Below are 20,867 nucleotides of genomic sequence, written 5' to 3' on the forward strand. Positions count from 1 at the left end.
GCTATGCCAATGTCCAGTTCTGTACCAAGTTCTCGAACAGTCATGGAAGTGTTAGCTTCATTCAGGTCACAATCAGAGAGGGCGCCCTGAGGTCTTTCATGGAGTTAATTTTTGTAAGACCATATCTCCTAAAGAGAAATTCTTAAATCAGTGTTTCACTGTGCGTCCATTAGAGTATCTTTCCCAAAAGCAGCATTGATGGTTCCAGTTGCATGGATTACAGAATATCCAAGTTTACTGTAAGTTCATAAAGCATAAGAAGTCGCTTATAGCGGGTTTCAATATCTATACGTAACGTACGAATATTTTCTTCAATAATTGTCGCTAAATCTGCAAATTAAATATATGATTAGATAGAGCAAAAAATAAGCATTAATAAGATATACAATAACTATTATTAAACTATAAGATTTAGAAGATAGTTTATCAAGAAATTCAGCCAAAACAAATCGATTTCATAAGGAACGACCTATATTAACAAGAAGCACTGTCACGTGTATATCTCATGTTAAAGTTTGATTTGTAGGCCTATAGCGTGGTAGAAACTGAATTTGTATTGAAACCGGGAATAGTTTTCTTCCACTTTCGGTTTTAGTAGAGATTAGAGTTGAGATGGAATATATTGTTATATCGCTTAATTTATTGCAGAAAACCGTTTTAGGTATCTACTACCGTATATGTTCTATAGCAGTGGTTCTCAAACTTTCGCGGACCCCCTGTTCATTCGGAAAGTGATCTGCGGACCTCCTTGCAATCCTATCTGAAATTTCACGTGGTATTAAAAAATATACTAATTAGAATTACCACTGTCAAGAAAAATAATGCAATAAGTAATTTATTCTAAAGATACATGATTGTTTCCTAGTGAAGGAAATTTCAATTGAAAATACAGTATTTTTCAAGACTGAATATCAATGCTTTTTTTTTTTTTTTTTTTTTGTTAAAGGAAATGCACTTGATAAACAATGTACTCAAATGTGGGGTCATTAATGTGAGAAATGAAATTCTTTGCGTTTATCCATAGGCCCTAATTGCATTGAAATCTGGAATAAGTTTTGTCACCATCAATCTTAGTTTGATTCCACATTAAGACGATTTCGTTTTAAGGTTTAATACTGCAAAGAGTAGAAAAGGTCTACTCACAGAAATAAGTGGTAGGGAAAGACATCAAATGTTAGAATGACTTTTAGACACCTCTTCATTCTTACAGGGCAGAAATTTAGTAAAGCAAGAAAACATTTACATTTACAAACATAGGTATAATTTCTAATTGCTTTCTTTTCAGTAACTGAAAAAATGCTTCTTGTATAACAGCTGTGAGTTCCATTTTATTACACGTTTCAATTTTTAGGTATCGCGGACCCCTGGCCAGGTCCCACGGACCCCGCTTTGAAAACTACTGCTCAATAGTGATCAATGTTAAAACTAGAATGGGTAATTTTTTAAAGGCACATAAATGCGTCAAGTGTACATTATCATTGCCAGTGAGTATCGTTATAAGCAGATCGTAGTCTATGTGCCTTCCTTAATCATTACCAACACACCTGCCCTATATGGATACACTTGCACGCTGCCAAGCTCGTTCACATCCTTCATCCTGCCCTGAATGAGAATAAATCCGAAGCCTGCTTCTAATGCTCCCTAGCACAGGTTGGTGCAAGTTTCTCTCAGTTTTATGGCATATCAGTTTCCAGGTTATTACAAATCTGTACGCAATTAGTGTTCATGGGCTAAGAAAATAAGACTAGAATACATAAAAGTATTATTAACACCAAGAGAAGCGATATAAAATTATTCTCAATATGAACAACAATTTTATACAGCAAACTAAGATACACGTAATTATCCAGTAATCCTATTTCGGTTTGGTAAATTGCTTTTCTCCTAAATAATCTATGAAAGTAGTCGAAAATCTCTTGTGCTCTAGTGTCGCACATTTCAGCATTCTTCGATGCCAATTTTACTATTGTGAATTATATCGTACACCTGAGACACATTTGTCTTCCTCTATTTCCGTTACAAGCCTCTGTCTCGTTGCAGAGTTTTATGGAACAGGAGACACAGTAAATAGGAACAACTGAAAAACGCATTTATCCTCTTTGTCTCTTTTTTTCTTACTTCAAACCTCACAGTAAATCTCTTGTCACGGTGGATATTCAACCACTGGAAAATGTGTTTTTTCAACTTTTAGTTTGTTCAGAGAAATGTAAGAGTACATACGTACGTTTCCAAATTATTTCGGACACGGTGTTATAATACCTTTTTTAAGTTTTAAAGATCAAATTTTATTTAGAAGTGATATAATAAAAATAAATGTAATCACTGGTCTTGTTATTAAGTTGATACTTTAGCTGTTATTTTTAAATTATTTATTTCTTCAGAATCATATTGCAGGCGAAAACTTGTCTACTGGGCCACTTCTTTAACTTGTGCAACCGTCTTTATTGTGGAACCTGCATTTTCCACAATGTGTTGGCCGCATGTCTGTCTCGGACATTGAGGCAACGTTAATTTTATGTTGTTAATGCACTTTTGCATGTTGGACACCTGAACAACCAACAGCATACATGAGTCATTTCCAAGTGGATACCATATGACGTCACAGATTGCTGCTCAGGTACTCAGTAAACCCCTCACACAGAGCAAATGGAAGGCAGCAAACCTAGCATAGATACAAGACAGTGCATACTACTTGTAGTCGATGGTTTTGCAGATGCACTATTCGCAGATTTATGATTGATCCAATACTGTCAACCTTGTTCCATTTCATTCCACCTACTTCGTTCCTGTCCCTTTTTCATTGAATCTGTTCTCCTTTTCCTGCCTCTGATCGTAAGAAAAAAACACCTCCTACGTCATGCATTCCTGATTTGGAAATGATTAGATACGAGATGATCTCCCGAAAAACTCTTACTGTTGTTAATATCAGAAGGTCAATGAACTTAAGGGTCAAACGGAGAAAATTTGTCCATTGAAAGCAACTTCTCCAAAAAATATGGAAGGACAAGAGGTTTTCTCCTGGAAGTACTCCAGTGGTACGTCGGTCTGTAGAAACTCACAGAGACTTAAACACTAAGCACCCTCCGATTTGGAACGAATTGACTTTCAGGTTACTTATCAGTAATCGAGTTGTTTTGTTGTATTAAACAACTTTGTAGCTAATTTGAATGCAGATTTATATTTTACGGTAGCATAGTGAAAATATAGAAGCCTAATGCATACTTTATGGATGCAAGAAGAAAACAAAAAAGGATATAATATGTCTACACTAATAGATTTATTAACATATTACAATTGCAAGTGTTATCTAAATGTTAAAAAAGCACGACTAATTGAATTTAAGGATTTTACAATGGGAGTTTGCACTATCTGCGGAAGACCATCGCATTTCTCAGAACTTCTTGTTCAGATTTGTGCATAACGTCTACTTAATGAAGGTATAGCTTATAGGGTTGAGGTTTGATGCAAGGAAAGGCTTTCGAATGAACACGCCCAGCTTTGTGGTTAGTGGGGGCGCGGTGGCTCAGCGGTAGAGCGTTCACCTCCGGTGCTTGGGGTCCCTGGTTCGATCCCAGCTCGCGCCGTGTGGACTTTGTGGTGGACAAACATCGTGCTCGTGGGTTTTCTCGGGGTTCTCCCGTTTCCTCCCACTTTCTTCATTCCAACATTTCACTCATTTCTCATTATCATCGTCTCCTTTAGCTTAACCGGCATAACCGGCGGTAAAGATTAGATTAGGGTTGAGGTTAACATATCCAGGTTACTGAAAACCATCCTATCTCGTTCCAAGTCAGAAGATCCTAATTGTTCAAGCCTCTGTGATATTTTATAGACCGACGTACCACAGGACGACTTCCAGGAGAAGAAAACCTCTTGTCCTTTTTGTAGATAGTTTATATACTCATCAGTTTTGGTTTACACCTGCTTATTCCTTATTTTCATATTTTATTTTGAGCTTTCTCTAGTTTTTATACCTTCTGTTTTCCTTGAAACAGAGAACGAGCTTGGCTATTTTTCTCTTTTGTAACATAAAAGTATACATTTACAGAAAAGATATATAATTTATATGCATAAGGTTTGAATTACATTACAGTAAATGCACAATTACGTTTCATTTTCCGATAGAGAACTGAGAACTGGGTGTATCGAGTATTTCCTTAAACTAACGATCTTATCTGCATCTATCGTCATAGTTTGTGGCAAAAAGACATAGTATGTTTATTTTTGGAAAGTCGTCCAATTTTCAAAAGAACCGGAAGTGGCCAACCTAGGTAGGTATGTTTCAATGTAGTTCGGAAAGGAAAAGAAATTTAGAAACTAAGCGACATCACACTCCATAGTGGTTGGTGAATTAATTTGGAACATAGTTCAAAATGATTTTTCGGTAGCATGCAGGCAATTAAGATCCCTCAGACAATGATGACAATGAGTGAAAGCAATTGTTGTCATCGGTATAAGCATTCTGCTATCTATTTCATTTGTATTGTTCCGCAAAGTGATAGCTAGATTTTTCTGTAGTACGTTCGTCAGTTAACTTCTTTGTCTTAATATAGGAATAATCCATTGTAGTACCTACTTTTCGTAATTCTCACTATTTTTTTTTTTCTTAAACTATACTTTTCGTTCTTCAGAATGCAATTTGTTCTAAAACAATGTCCTAATAATTTCTTTTTCTTCATTTAATTACCTTTAATATTGCTCTTTTCTTCTCTATTATTCTTCACGCTTCGTCACTAGTTTTCCATTCGGCGTACACGCACCTAACTTTCTCTATGCCCCCATCTAAGGCTTTTAGTTATTTTGATTGCTTTTTTTCCAAAATCTTCTTCTCCGTACCTTAAAATATTTGACTCAAAACATTTAATATGTTTCCCTTTTAACTAGTTATTCAACGTCGCATATTTTTTTTTTAAATAATATTTTTACTCGTTGAAGTATTCTTTTACTATTTCTGCCTTTGCTTTTATTTCACATTTCATACATTTACTAATAATACTGCCAACGAAGTTCAATAGAATACTAATCAAACTGATTTTATTGTTATACTTTTAACCAAGAATGTTATACTTTTAATAATCTAGGTTATTCTTATCCAAGTAGTTTCCTTGGGCGGTTACACAGCAACTGAAGCATTGTTTAGGTTATTCATCGTAGTGCTGGAAGGCTTTCGCTGGAATATATTTCCGTTCATCGGTTATGCGCTCCTCAGTATTATTCTTAAAACCAGAATAGCGCTGTTTCAAGTAACATTTTAGCTACGAGGACACAAACTGGTAATAGGAATTAAGGTCCGATTACCAGGAGAGCTTGGAAACCATAGGACTACCTCGTATACTGTTAATGAAGACAGTCGTGTAACATGGTGCAGCATCCAAGTGTGAAGAACATTCACGTGTCCACTATTTTTTGAGCCGTTTAAGGACTTTCTAATATAAAAGGTAAATGATAGTTCGTCTCTCAATGGACGATTAGCAGACTTTAAAAGAAACAAATGAGTATCAATTTGATTTTGGATTTTGCTATTTTCGCTTCCTTCGGATAGGAAGGTTTTGCTGTTTCGAAGTTTCACTTTTAGACTGTGGAAATTAAAGCTAATGTTTAGGATTTAAATTAATCATAAATTTATTATTTGAAATAAATTGAACTTGACTTTATTTAGAAGATGAAGAAGAAAGACATGATAATTTAACATATTAACTAACTACCTTGGACTTCCACTGTTTGATACTAATACAATCAAATTGTATAATGGTTAATGTGAAATCACTACATTTTAAAATATTAAGAAATTAAATTATGAAGTAGGGAAAATAAAATGTAATTTTTGTTAGTTCTTTAGATATGAGAATCTTCTTTTTTAAAATTACCAATTTAAAAATTTTTAAAAGTAATCATTTATTTAATTTAACATTAGCAGTCTATATATGGGAAGAAACTGGGGCAACCAGGCAAATGCTTCATGCGCCCTCCCCTTTTATGGCTTACTTCTAAAAGAAAATTTATTTAATAATGAAAATGAAATGAATACATTACCCTTAATATATTTACATTATTTTGTTTCTGGAATTCATTAATGAATTAGGAAGGGTTATTTTGGCCAGAAATGAAGACCACTGTCATCGTAGACAAGATGTGTGAAATACGCAGTGAATTCAGATAACTTCTACAAGTTATTTTGAAGTAGACTTTGTATCAGTGGCGTATTTATGATTTTGTTTCGGGGGGGAGCTAAACATATTCTCCTGAGTGGGTGTATGTCTATGTAGGTATAGTTATTATGTAAACTATATATAAATTTATCTATTTCGGGGGGACTTGAGCCCGATAGCCACCCCCAAAATACGTCACTGCTTTGTATGAAAATATAATAAATTAAAAATATTCACTGCCGTTTGTCTCTTATGTAAGGTGTTTTAATGATTATGATCTTCATAAATGTTAAATAAAAATAAGAGTAATTTAGACTTTTTCAAGTATTTTTGTTTCAAATTATGTCTTGTACTTAAAATCATATGTAGGTGTGGACATAATATCTGAGGCTGAGAAGTAAAGCAGTATAAGTCATAAATATTAATATCACAGGAGAAGTGAAAAAGTGTTTTCAAGACAATATTTTGTTGAATTGCGTCGATTGTTTATTGATGGAAAAATTGTTCACGTCCTGCGTTCTAGTTGTCGACATCTCAAAACGTTCCTAATGTCCCTCGTACCAACGTAAGTAAAGAAAAATATGATAACTCAATTTCGGCCAAAAAGTGACTTGGCATAGTTTACCTCTCAACCCCAGATATGAGACATCCATATCACATATATCTATAAATGATAAATACCCTTCCTTCACCATGCAACTGGTATGGCGCACTCCCAATATCTGTACTACCGTTCTTTAAATAGAGCCAGTCCATCTCTGGTGTATATAATTATAAAAAAGTGATCTATTTATTTCTAATCATTAATCCTAAAACATGTGGGAAAGCAGACATAAATACATTACTTTTAGTAGTAAACTTTTTCCAGTTTGTATGAATATCAAACTTGATGCACTTATTTTACAACACAGAATGAAAAAAATTCTCTCTGAACATCCTCTCCGTTTCTAGTGCAATAAAAGCATACAGGTTATTTGCTCTGATGTGGTTTACATCTAAATGTCCCCATTGACTAATCGGCTTTCAATCAACCAATATGTGGTTATTACAAATTCGTTCGTAAATATTAAAGTGAATATAGTGAGGAGTCGATAGAATGATCCACAGGACAAGTTTGAAAAGAGAAAGAAGAAGAAAAACCTTTTCCATAAAAAAGACATTAGAAATACACTATTGATTTAGTTTAAAATACTATGTATCTCTATCAGTAGCCGTTCGTAGCCTGTGAAATTAGCTGTTGCAACTTCATAAATATGTCCATGTCCACACACCCGGACGTGTTTACTATTTTATTTCAATGTTTAATTTAATATTTATTTTATTGAAGTTTTATTTCAATTTACATAAAATATGAACAGAAAAACATCTTTTTCTCTATTTTTGTATTTATTCATTTAAATTTACGTTCGCTATAATTATTATAATATTCCGTTATTATAAAAAAGAAGTAATGAAAAGTTACTGCTCAACATAAGTATTAAAATTATTTCTGTATAAAAGTACTGCATAAATCTTATTAGGCATAGTTAAATGAAATAAAGTATGTACTGAAAGGCATAAAGCATATTTTAATAATTATTTGGTTTCGTTTCATTTACGGAATTAATCAAAAGCAATACCACATTCTCCAGACATGTGTAATAAAACAAGACAAGAAAACCTGGTACTTAACATTTTATAAAAAGGATCGAAAACAAGCTCGATTTTTTAAAACAGTTCTTCCTCGCCCCCATGAAAATTAGTTGAATTCAATTTTATGCACTATCATAATATGTGTTTTTCTGCAGCGTGTCTCATTCATTCATTCTTTCCATTCTTTCAGCCTATCCATCACTTGCCCACAAGGAATAAAAGAAAAGTTGAGTCAAGCAGTGCTAAATGGAAAAAAATTTACTATGGAAGTAAATTGTTTGTAATTGTCAAGTGACTACGACCACTTGTCCACAATTCTAGAAGATAGAAGGAATGGAAGTCTAAATGCATTTTTCCTATATGCTTAATGTTGCATGATCCTCCTAATGCAACACAAATGTAAACTGCTCTTTTTCTCTCCCTGCTAGTCTAGCGTCTAGCACAAACAACCTTTGGTCGTGGATAGTGAGTTCGAATCTTGGTCGGAGAGCCTTGAAATTTGAACTATTACGTTGGTAAGTATTTCTTCTTAAACTGTTGGTCCACATCCTATATATAGCCTTTGCGCTGAAGAGAAACTCCAGTTCTATTACTCCTGTTTTTTTTATTTATTTTTTATTTCAGCTTTAACATATTATTTTTGAGAGATTTATCAATATTGTATTATGCTGAAGAACAGTTTTATTTGTACTCAAACACTACTCTAATATTTTAAAAACATTTTTCGAACTTAGAAAATAGACAATTCAATAAGCATGCAATTCATTTCAATAGTTGCACGTAGTGGCGTATTTACGATTTTGTCTCGAGGGGCTTTACTAACTTTGTTCCAGGAAATGTGAAAATTCTGCAAGATATTTCGTTTAGTTTAATATAGTAAATAAGATTTCGGGGGGCTTAAGCCCGGAAGCCTCCCTAAATAAGCCACTGGTCACATCTGATTATTATACTAGCTACTGAACTGAAATTAATTTCGAATTGGACTCACATGTTTTGTCAGTAATACTTCATGTTCATATGAGTGCTGCTTACCTGTAAGATAAAAAAAATAATTAACTACATTGTAATTAAACTATACAGTATATGACAAGATAAACATAAAACTATGTAGTATAATGACATATAAACCAAGTCTGTATGTGGTTCCAATAGAGAATTATAATTGATTGAAATTGTAAACCCTATAAGAATCATCCTTTATGTAAAATTATCTGCCCGGCTTATTATTATACATTGATGAGATAAACATACCTACCTGATTTATAAACTTAATTACGATAAGAAACAAACTACCCGATACACAAAAAGAAACTACATAGATTAGTAATTATCATAGGGAAATTGTTCATTTACAATTAATAACCTATTTGTCAACCTATTTATGTTTCCACAGAAATAAAACACTGAACTGCTGAACAAGGCTGTACTATTCATAAAAATAAATATTTTACATGTTTCGTTACGATCTTCTAACCAAGATCTTCATTAGACATACAGAGTGTCAGAGTGTATGTCTGATGAGGATCTTGGTTAGAAGATTGAAACGTAACATGTAAAGTATTTATTTTTATGAATAATACAGTCTTGTTCTCCAGTTCACTGTTTTATTTCTGTTCTTATTTGTAAGACGTGCAGCAATCTTGTGTTGTCAGAATGTTTCCACACACGATCAAAGCTAAGAATATTGAAGAAAAGTAACACGAGAGCTCAGATTCTGTAATTGGATTATACAGATCTGACCATGGTATGGTTTAATATGAAAGAAGGAATTTGATATAAAAATACTCTAAACATTACTCTTTAATATTAAGACTTTTTTTAAAGACATATTTCTTTTCTCTTATATTTTACAGTTTAACACATGACAACACGTCACAACAGAGAAGTGACGATTCTGCAGCAATTTGTAACAGACAATATGCTAAATTTTATGACTAGAGACTGATGATATACCATAATGAAAGACTTTGAAAACTTAGTTTACTTTAATTCCGCCAATATTTCGAAACATGTCTCAAAATAAACAAAACATTTTCCATCATCATTATCATAAGTATTCAGTCATCATTGGATGGTTATAGTGTTGCAAACTGAAAACCGTCCTTATTTCATGATCTTCACAGAGCCCCTAAGTAGCATGTATCTGTTTTAATATCTTCCATAAACTGTAACACTTTTACCACCATGTTTGTCGTTCCTTTTCCTTTCAGTCCCAGGTTATATTTTCTTTTCAGTCAATTTTTCAAACATCTTACCTTCGGTTTCTTTTATTAATATCATTTTCATTCAGGTCCTGTCCCTTCAGAATTATTTCACTGCTTTAACTAGTCTGAATTCATAACGTTGAAATGTCTGATCTTATATTTGCAATACTAATTCCTATCTATATAATTAATATAGATAGGAAATATATTTGTGGAATGAATATCATCAAATGAGCGTTTACTTTATAGTATTAGTTGCGTATAATTAGAGTAGAACAAAAGCTACTTCTTCCATTTGTTCATGTTATTCATTTTAAAGACTAATTAATGTAAACATGTTGAAGAAATAATACATGAACCACCGTTTGTCTCTGGTGTTTCAATTTTGAAACAAATATTACTATACCCATTTATCTATGATTCAATTTTGAAACAGTGCCATTCTAGCGGGTTAGTTATGGAATTTGACTGAATTTGAATTTTTTTCCATATAAATAGGTATTTCTCATTAAGGAAAAAAGATTTCTTTTTAAAAAAAATTGAAAAGTTCGGGGAAAAACGGATTCTGACTTGTGTTGTCGACAATTAGCACTAATGTACTTAGCAATTCAAAAGAAACAGCCGAAACTGGTCAATAAAAAGGATGTATACCTTGCAGACAACGCCAGACCCACATACATCTTCAACGACAAATCGGAAATCGAGAGATTATACCTGGAAGGTTTTAATGTGTCCACTGTACAGACCAAATTGTTAAACTATTATTTGTTTCAGTCTCTGCAGAAGTCCCTGAATTATATTAATTAGTTTCAAATGAGGTTGTGAGGAAAATTTAAAATATATAAAACGATAACCATGCCTGTTGTTCTGTATGGTTGCGAAACATGACATAGTCTGAGGGAAGAACATAGACTGAAAGTATTTGAGAACAAGGTCATGAGACGAATATTCGGACCCAAGAGGAACGGGAATGGGGAATGGCGGAAACTCCATAACGAGGAACAACATAATTTATACGGCTTACCAAACATTGTTAGGGTCATCAAGTCTAGGAGGCTTAGATGGGCAGATCACGTAGCTTGGCAGGAAGAAAGTAGAAACGCTTTCAAAGTCTTGACTGGAAGACCAATCGGAAAACGACCATTAGGAAGACCTAGGTGCAGATGGGAGGACAATATTAAAATGAATCTCTTAGAAATAGGAATACAAAGTAGAAACTGGATCCAGTTGACTAAGAATAAAAGTTAGTGGAGAGCTTTTGTGAACGCGGCATTGAACCTCCGGGTAACATAGGCCATAGAATTAGTTAGTTAGTTAGCTGCCATAGAGGCTTGTGAAAATCAGGGGTCACGATTTTTTAACCAGAAACCACGAGAAGTTCTATATGGTGGGACTACGGCGTTGAATGAAAAATGGCAGAAGGTTATCGAACAAAATTATGCTACGTTTTATCTCTAAATCACAATAAATGTATTCTCAATTTTGACTCCAAAGGCTTAATACCCCTTATACAATATGATATTAGATACATTTGCATAAAACCTCACACACTGTATTTTGATTTAGCCTCTTCCGTTTGTCTACGGGTTACCGCGTACTTCTATGGCACACGGAGTCCAGAGTTCGATTTCCAATGAGAAGAATAATGAAATTTGAATGCATTCGATGGTTTGGATTCCACCTTAAACTGTAGAATCACCTCTGATATAGCCTCGGTGCCAAAGAAGAACGCTAGACTTCAACCCAAATCAAATCAAATGAAATCAATTCAAATTAGATCCAACGAAATTAAATCAATTTAAATTAAATTCAAAGCAAACGAAATTAAATTAAATTAAAAGATACTAAACTTAACTAAACGAAACAAAACAAGCCCATATCATATATCGATTTTGTCATTCCTAAAGTATTTGGTCAATAACAATCGTTTGACTCATATACAGTCAGCAACAAAAGTTCTTTACTTTTGATGAAATTAGTTTCGTAAATAACTTCCGAATAGAAGGAAAATTTAAGTACAGTTTTCAGTAAATTAAAAAGAATGTAATATTCTGTACATCCCAGCCATACCACCGTTAATCCCACAGTAAATTTTACCAAACAGAAAGGACTTTTGTCGCTGGCTGTACTATCAGCAGGCATGAACACATTATTTGGTAACTAGCTTTGTATGGCCTTAATTTGCAAATGTGGTCCTGAAATTATGCATCTTAGAATGGCATATACTAAGGAAATAGGAGACATTTTTTGTGGTGCTAAACTTTTAAAAGAGGCTCTGAATTTTACCATATGGAACTGACGAGGAGTTATGTTAATTTCCAAAGTGGATTATGTAAAATAAAGGAAAGAGAACATCTCCATTGCTCTTCCCAGACGTAGACACCAAAAAGACCTTATTCTGCGTTCTTTGGTCTTCTCGTTAACTGCTTCCACCCCGCACACTCATTTTCGCTCTTATTCATTATTTCCTGCGGCGATTTCGCAACGACTTGTGGGAATCCTTCTCTTGAATCAAGTTGAGGTAATCCCACATCTTAGTAAAGATCTTGTAGCGGAATCAAAAGGGCTACCAATTAACTCTGTATTAAATCACTCGAGCTAGTCAAAAGTGCTTCTCGTATTAACAAGAAAAAAAAAACTTCAAAATCTTGAAAATATTTTTTGAAGGTAGAGTAAAACATTATATTAATAGACGGGTAATATCATATTATTGCACTTAGTTTACAGAATGTGAAATTCTACAGTACACTTAACACTTTCGATCCTAAGGGTATTTAAATTGAAGTCCTGTGTCATGAAGATAATAAGGTTATTTTAAAAACTCATATCTTCATTACTTTATATTCTAAACGATTGAAAGTTTCAGAAATAGAAGAAAGAGTACCAATCTATCAGACAATGCCAGTTTCCGTACAAGACATATGAAATAATCATTACAAACAATAATTTTATTTCTTGCAAAGTAATAATACTTGAGTATTGTGAATGATTATGATACAACTTCTTTAGTTTTCTTTCTAAAATGACTGAAAATCATTCTTTGACGAGGTTTGCCGTGAGATAACATACAAAATTCATTTTTGGTCAGTATTTTAAATTTTAAATGCCCGTATTGTTTCTGAACGACACTCGAATTTAACGCATGTCATTCCGGAAATATAGTGGGATTGAAAGTGTTAAAGTGATGAATATCTTCAAAGATGATGAGGCAAATACCAATCGGTAAATCTCATTGAGATTAATAAAATGATATGGGTGATTGTAAATTCAGAAAAAATACTTTTGTTAGCCTATAAGTTGATGGTTACAATAACCACATCATCTATTAAAATGAAGCTGATACTGAAATACATACTCATCTAGATTATTGTTGTGGTACTAACAAGACGACAATCAATTGTATAGTTAATGAGATATTAGCCCAAAATTACCCGAGCGGAACCATGGACGCCGATTACTCTGAAATTTTGTAAAGGGGAGGGGGTCATTCAGATGTGTGTTCAGTTGCAGACAAGGGTCTAAAGAGGCATATATAAGGATTTTAAGTCCAATTCAATTCAAATTATGCCAAATATTGTATATTAATTAAACATACACATAACAATAAAAATACATATTCATAAAATACATGGAGACCCACATGAGCATTGGGGAGGCCCTGGCACACCACCCCCAGGATCGGCGCTCTTGAGCAGAACAAAATAACGCATAATTTCCTGAAAATCGGAAAAAAAAACGAACGTGTATTGCGTTGAACTTTTATTGATGTTTTATTCTGTTGGAAAAAAAATTGTTTATTTATTTAGTTATCTGCTGCATTTGAAAAACATACATTTTTAATTACCAGACTGTATGTATTGTTGTTTTATTTCTGTCAATAGCTACACAGACACACACTTTCAAAAGTAACAAACATAATCTTAAACTTGAAGTACACGCTATATGTAATGTGTAGAAGAAAATATATCTTTAATTGAACTAAATATGCTAACACATCAAATGTTACAGTCATATAGAGACATTTCTTTACTAGAACCAAAAAAGTTTGGAAACAGTTGTTTACCTACTTTTTTTTTTTTTTTTTTTTTGTATGGAAGGATTAGGATGGCTCATTGGTAGATTAAGGGGCACAATGATTTTACTACTAGTACTATTATATCCGGCACAAACAATCAAACAATCACCCCAGCACCGGCAACAGAGTACGGGTTCTAGGATTTAGATTTCTGGGCTTTCGGCATCTATGGCCATTTAGCCAGTCACGTATGAGGGATGACGTAAATCGGCGAGCACACAATCCAAGGAAAGGGAAGAAAGGAAGCTGTCTGAGACCTATAAATTAGGTAATATCCCGGCATTTGCCCGGTGTGAATGAGGAAAACCCAGGAAAACCTCATTCGGGATGGCTTGCCTGAAAAAGCTTTTTACACTTTTTCGACCGAGTGCCTCAGTACGGGTTCTACTAATTCACTGAATCACCCCTCCGGTGGCGTTAGTGAAAACAGCCACTGAGAGAGAACACGTACTTTGCAACAAGTTATTTGGCACTACTTCAGATATTAGCTGTTTATCGAAATGTGAGCGGTATAGCCTATAGGAGAGATAGAATGAGATTTTCAACAATTCACTTGTAAATCAGAGTTGCCATCCTTGTTGAATTTAGTCTGAAATTAAGTGGAAATCTTTTTTGTTAAAATTGCAAAACATGCTAAAAAGACGGAGTCGCTAAGAAAAAAACTATGGGATCTGTTGTAAAGGTATCCGACCTTTTTTGTTTTGGAGAAGACTACATGGCGTAGGTTGGCCAAATTTTGCGTAATGGAACAGGGCTTGATGTCTTTAGCCTGCAAATGGCTCTACTTTCATTTGCAAATCTTATAGTTTTACGTCCCACGATTGTGTCCGCTAGCCTAAAGGAGACGGTGATGATAATGAATCAAATGGTGGAATAAAGAAAGTGAGAGGAAACGGGAGAACCCCGAGAAAATCCACACATCCCGGTGCTTGTCCACAACTAAGTCGAATTAGCGCAAGCTAGGATCGAACCAGGGACCCCACGCACTAGAGGTGAACGCTCTAGCACTAAGCCACTGCGGCTCCTATACTTTCATTTGTATCTGATGCTGTAAAAGAGTGGTTATTATGTTGGTTGCTCTTCTGTGGTCTCGGCGCGACTAAACTGGTAAAGATATGGATGTACAGATAGGAATCGAGAACAAAGTTACAATCGACTCCGTGAATACACCCGACCTCGCCAGGACCTGACAAGGCTCGCGAAGATTCAGAGAAGATCGTCAGGTGCCTAACAAAATCAAACCAATGCTGATTGTATTCTTCAATTGCCGAGGCAATGTGCAACATGAGTACGTACAGGAACAACGTGGGGGCCGCAGTGCCTCAGTGGTAGAGCGTTTACTTCTGGTGCGTGAGGTCCCTGGTTCGATCACCGCTCAGACGAACACCGTGTGCGTAGGTTTTCTCGGGTTTCTCCCGTTTCCTCTCACTTTCTTTATTCCACCATTTGATTCATTTCTCATCATCACCGTCTACACTTCATAATTGTGGGACGTAAAACTGAAAACTGGAAGATTTCATTTACAGGAACGACGTACAGTTACAAAGGACATCTCTTCATACATTTCCCGTCATCTATGTGACGCTCTTTGTCCGAAATGACCAGATCTGTGGACATCAAAGCCCCGGAGAGTGCACCAGGATAATGATTTCATTTATTCAGCTCATGTAGTTGGCCTTTTCACCACAGGACAAGATTTCGATGTTTTGTCAAGCTCCATACTCTCCTAGTATAGCTTGGTGAGACTTTTGCCTCTCCCCCCCCCAAAAAAAAGAAGTACAAGAAAGTCGCTTTCGCACACAGAGAGGATATCTAGTGCAACGCGACGGATGCTTTCATATCACTTCTCGATTAGGGATTCCAAATCTGTTTCCAGCATGGGAAAGGATACCAATCTCGGTGTGTGGAAGTAAGAAGAAACTAGTTTGAAGGGGATTAGGAGGGGGAATTACATATATTGTTGTTCGTTTACTCATAACGGTGACACACAAATACGTAACAGTAATACATAGACTACTTGTAAAGACTCTTATGTGTTGTCCCCATTCTAAACCTCCTTTACGTCAATTTGTGACGAACAAAGAATGTATTTTTTTATAACCTGCAATGTACTGTACTTTTACGTCCTTTGATAAGCTTGGAAATTCAAATTGAATTAAAATTTTAAAAAGATGTGTCTGGAAAAAAAGAGAGAGAAAGAGAAAGAGAGAGAAAGTCAGAGAGGAACACAAAGAAAAAGCTTTTAAGTAATGGCACATAGCAAAGATGAAATTTCTCACGCTCAGAGTAAGCGTTTTTATCATTCAGTTCTTTCTTGCACATTCTCAAGGAAGGAAAAAACAAAGTTAAAAAAAAGAAAGAAGTTAGTCCCAAAGAGACATGGCTTATTTTTGGTAGAAAACATTTTTTTCCTCTCCTCACACTGACGTACCCCAAGAGTCCGCCAAAGTGGCAGCATAGATTGTTGACAAAATGGTAGACGATCCGCAGTGCCATGTGGACTAAATAGCTCTAGAAGACAATACCTTTCATCTTCTTTCTTCCCATTTCAACAAGCAAAGTCAAGAAGAGAAGAAATCAGACATGTGAAAGAGAACGATAAAATAAAAAGTTTGTATATATATATATATATATATATATATATATATATATATATATATATATATATATATATATATATATATAAACGTTGGAAACGAAAACTCGTGAGATGATTGCAGATGGCAGTTTACAGCATTTTTTGAAGCTTTGGACATAAAGTAAATTGATCCCGCAATATTTGACGCTGTAAGCTCCAGAAGTTTATTTTCACTCTCTTTGTCTCTTGATTGAGTGCTCTTTGGCAGTTTTACGCTTGAGACTTGTGCGCTGCATGTGTTAGTCAGAAATTCACTGCTATTTGTGACAATTGCAAAAACCAAGAATGGCGCATGTGAGTTGAACAGAGCTGTAGCTACTGGAGCTGTTAGAATAACTTGAAGGCAGAGCATTTCTGTAATTTCGGGAACAGAAATTTGAAACTGGAGATTGTTGCATGTTTGCTGTATTGCCATCGTTAACTTTAATTCTTACAACCAGAAGCTACTAACACTATTATTATTATTACTGACCAAAAGTATACTGTACTGAACAAAATGAAAATAAACTATTAATTACTAGCTGAAATACCCATTCTTTGCGCGGGGAAGATAAGGTTTATGAAATATATCATATTTGAAAGATGGAAATTAGTAAAATAAAGATATAAGAAAGGTGTCCTTGTCAATATGAGTGAAATAAATACAGTAAATCATGATGAGTAACCTATAACTGTCAGCGAAATAAACCAATAAAAAACCTTTGCCGTTGACACTGTTAATTTTAGGGCCTGCTGACATGTCCCTTCTTGTCTAATGTGAGCTTACATACGTATGATCAAAACTCTCATCAGGGGCGTACCCACGGAAGGGAGCCACCTGCTTCGAACCCCCCCCCAAAAAAAAAATCTTCCTAACTCAGGATACATTTGCACATTTTATCAATAAAAGTATACTTGTTTAACAAAGAAATGATCAATGTAGCATGAAAATTTGATGTTACACTTCATCTGCACTCTTGTAGTATTGGACATCCCCCCCCCCAAAAAAGCTTGGATCCCTCCTAACAAAAATTTCTGGGTGCGCGCCTGGGTAACAGATGATTATGTAAATTCAATGTACCAAATACACACCCTATTCACGCCTTTATCCTCCGTTGAAAGCGAAATTGGTATATATTTTACAGGTTTAACTAAGATGCACGGAAGCTAATTAATGTTTGACCTTGATAGCTAATTTTCACGCCAACTAACCTGCTTACAACAACATTGGCAGCAGTATGATGTGAGAATCTATTTTATCGCACACGCTGTATGTTCTGTGACGCGAAATTCTGAACAATATGTTGAAATATTTGCGCGCTCAAAGCTCATCTCTCATCGAAAGTTTGGCAAACAGCGCGTCGCACTTTCATTGGTTTACAGTAAATGCCATTTCGGCTGCAGCATAGTACAGTACTCTGATCTTTCGCTTGCTGGGAAGTTGTTTGTTGGTATTGCGCACATTTTTAGGAGAAAGAAGTAGCATGTTACCTGTACACCACGTAAAGGAGTTTGGTTTATATGGCGTGATATTTTCTCAATTAATATTGAAACTGAAAAAAGGGTAGCTTTCTATTATTTCCAGTTTTAATACAGAGATTAAGTGAAGACGAAATATAATTTAGAAATCGTTAATTTATTACAGAAAATCGCTCCTCGTTACCCTATTAACGCTGGGAGTTAATATTGAAACTGGGAGTTAAAGTGGATTTCCATCACTTCCGGTTTTAGTACAAAGTTGAGGATGGAAATGAGTTTAGTTGATTTTGAGTTTAACGTCCCGTTCAGCAGCGAGGCTATATGAGACGTGGACCTACTGATTAACGTGGACTCCGAACCACTTAAGCTCCAGCCGGGAATCGAATCAGGGTCTCCCGCGCCAAAGGCGCGTACGCTAACCGCTTATCCAAGAAGGAGCTCTAAAGAGGATGGAAAAGAAATGCATTCTTGAGACGCTCAAATCGATTGGAGGAAACCGCTTTTCGCTTTCTACTACCGTTTTGCTCTAATTCCACTAAGCAAGCACATCTATTGTAAAACTAACTTTCCCATTACTTTTTTTTTTGATAAACTTAACCTTAGAAATCCTTTCTGTGTATTGCTTTGACAAGCATAAATTTCAAGTCATGTTTGGAGTCAAGATAGCTTTGACGTATAAACCTGTGTATGACTAGACCAGATGTAAGAATGAAGACTGCGCAAGAATGCTTGCGAATTAGACTTAGGCTTAGAGGTTCTTTCTGTGTATGGTTTTGTCAAGCATAAATTTCAAGTCATGTTTGAAGTCAAGATAGCTCTGATGTCTATGTATGGCTAGCCCAGATGTAAGAATGAAGGCTGCGCAAGAATGCTTGCGTATTAGATTCTGTGTATGGCTTTGTCAAGCATAAATTTCAAGTCATGTTTGAAGTCAAGATAGCTCTGATGTCTATGTATGGCTAGCCCAGATGTAAGAATGAAGGCTGCGCAAGAATGCTTGCGTATTAGACTTAGGATTAGAGGTTCTCTCTGTGTATTGCTTTGGCAAGCATAAATTTCAAGTCATGTTTGAAGTCAAGATAGCTCTGATGTCTATGTATGGCTAGACCAGATGTAAGAATGAAGGCTGCGCAAGAATGCTTGCATATTAGACTTAGGCTTAGAGGTTCTCTCTGTGTATTGCTTTGGCAAGCATAAAATTCAAGTCATGCTTGGAGTCAAGATAGCTTTGACGTATAAGGCTGTGTATGACTAGATCAGATGTAAGAATGAAGGCTGCGCAAGTGTGCTTGCGTATTACTTAGGTTTAGAGGTCCTTTCTGTGTTTGGCTTTGGCAAATGTAAATTTTACTGGCTTCACTACTTTTGTCATCTACTATAATTTCACTCTATAACAACACTGTTTAACACGGGCGAATTCGGGTTATATGTCTGCGTCATTTTGGTTATGATTCCAGTCGTAACCACGTCTTTTAACTGCAAACCAATTATATTGTTTAATACGTTTTCACTATTTTATAACAAATTTTAGTGCAGTATTCGACATGACTAATAAGGCTGTGACAAACCTTTAAAACTACAAATGTGGTTAGAATACAAGACAAGAGAGAAACTAGAGTTGACGGTAGAGATCTTTTTCAAATTAAATTCCAATTTGAATTAAATTTCAAAACGAAATAATTATGAACAGCTTGATTTAAAACTTCTTTTTTGGCCATAATAACGTAAGTCAATACCATATAAGAACCGTTCTCCATTTCCTTCGGAGCACCTACCGCTAGTATTCAATACTATTTCAAATGAACGGCATTAACATTAGAAATTATATTCTGATCTGAGTTAATAGAGAATTATGAAAACACGGAAAAAGAAAACCACTTACAAAAGCTTTAATAGCTCTTAAGTTCGTTTTGAGGTTTTCGACGAAAACTGAAAATTACATAAAATTAATTCTCAGCATCTTCAAAATGTTCTTTGCTTAAATTGCTCCCATCGTTGGAAGAGAACGTACTTTCAACCATTTTATGCATTGGTGCACATAAAATTAGTCATTATTCATGTGTACCACTTTTAGCAACAGTGATTACGTAATCGCCTTCTTGAGTAGAACATCAATCTCTTGAGTCATTTTATCCGTTTATGTTGAAGCTTTGCAACACCTTGTTAGACACATCTTTATAGCTCGCTATAAATTAATGTTTCACAGAGAGCGAATATTGAAAATGTCTGCTTCAGCACGCGATTTGGATTAAGAAGGATCAACGTCAAAGTCTAATTACACAGAAGGCACGTTAACGATATCCTTTCTCAGAACGTGACAAGAGGAATCTTAAGTTAATGGTTTATTTTGAATTCTTTCCGAAGGATTTCCTGTGAAATTCAAGATGGTTTCGTTTCGGTTATCTTAAAAGTATTTAACTGCGAAATAATGATTTCTGGCTTCGATTAGGACTGCAATTCTTTTTTTTTTTTTTAACACAGGGTGAATCAAAACAGTTACAACTAATGGTTCTAAAAGGAGGTCACATTTGTAAAAAATAATCTTTTATTACTGCAAACTAAGGGAAGGAAACCTATCTAACGTTCTAATTCTTGCATAATAATTAGAAAGCACTCTCCGTTGGTATATTGGCTAGCGCGCTCGACTTTGATGCACAGGGTTCTGGGTTCCATTCCCAGTGGGAGAGTATCTGAATGCCTTATGGTGACTC

General features: G+C 35.0%; 1 long non-coding RNA gene across 2 annotated transcripts in view; it reads right to left on the reverse strand.

Moving 5' to 3' along the window:
• Nucleotides 1-20,867, reverse strand: part of LOC145672771 (uncharacterized) — a 105,128-nt gene that overhangs the window by 61,215 nt on the left and 23,046 nt on the right. For both annotated transcript variants that reach the window (XR_014128646.1, XR_014128647.1), the window contains exon 2: nt 8,770-8,813. This is a non-coding gene — a long non-coding RNA (uncharacterized LOC145672771). The remainder of the gene's footprint in view (nt 1-8,769; nt 8,814-20,867) is intronic.

Source organism: Thermobia domestica, chromosome 16, assembly GCF_964235325.1.
Source record: "Thermobia domestica chromosome 16, izTheDome1.hap1.1, whole genome shotgun sequence".
NCBI classification, from domain to species: domain Eukaryota; kingdom Metazoa; phylum Arthropoda; class Insecta; order Zygentoma; family Lepismatidae; genus Thermobia; species Thermobia domestica.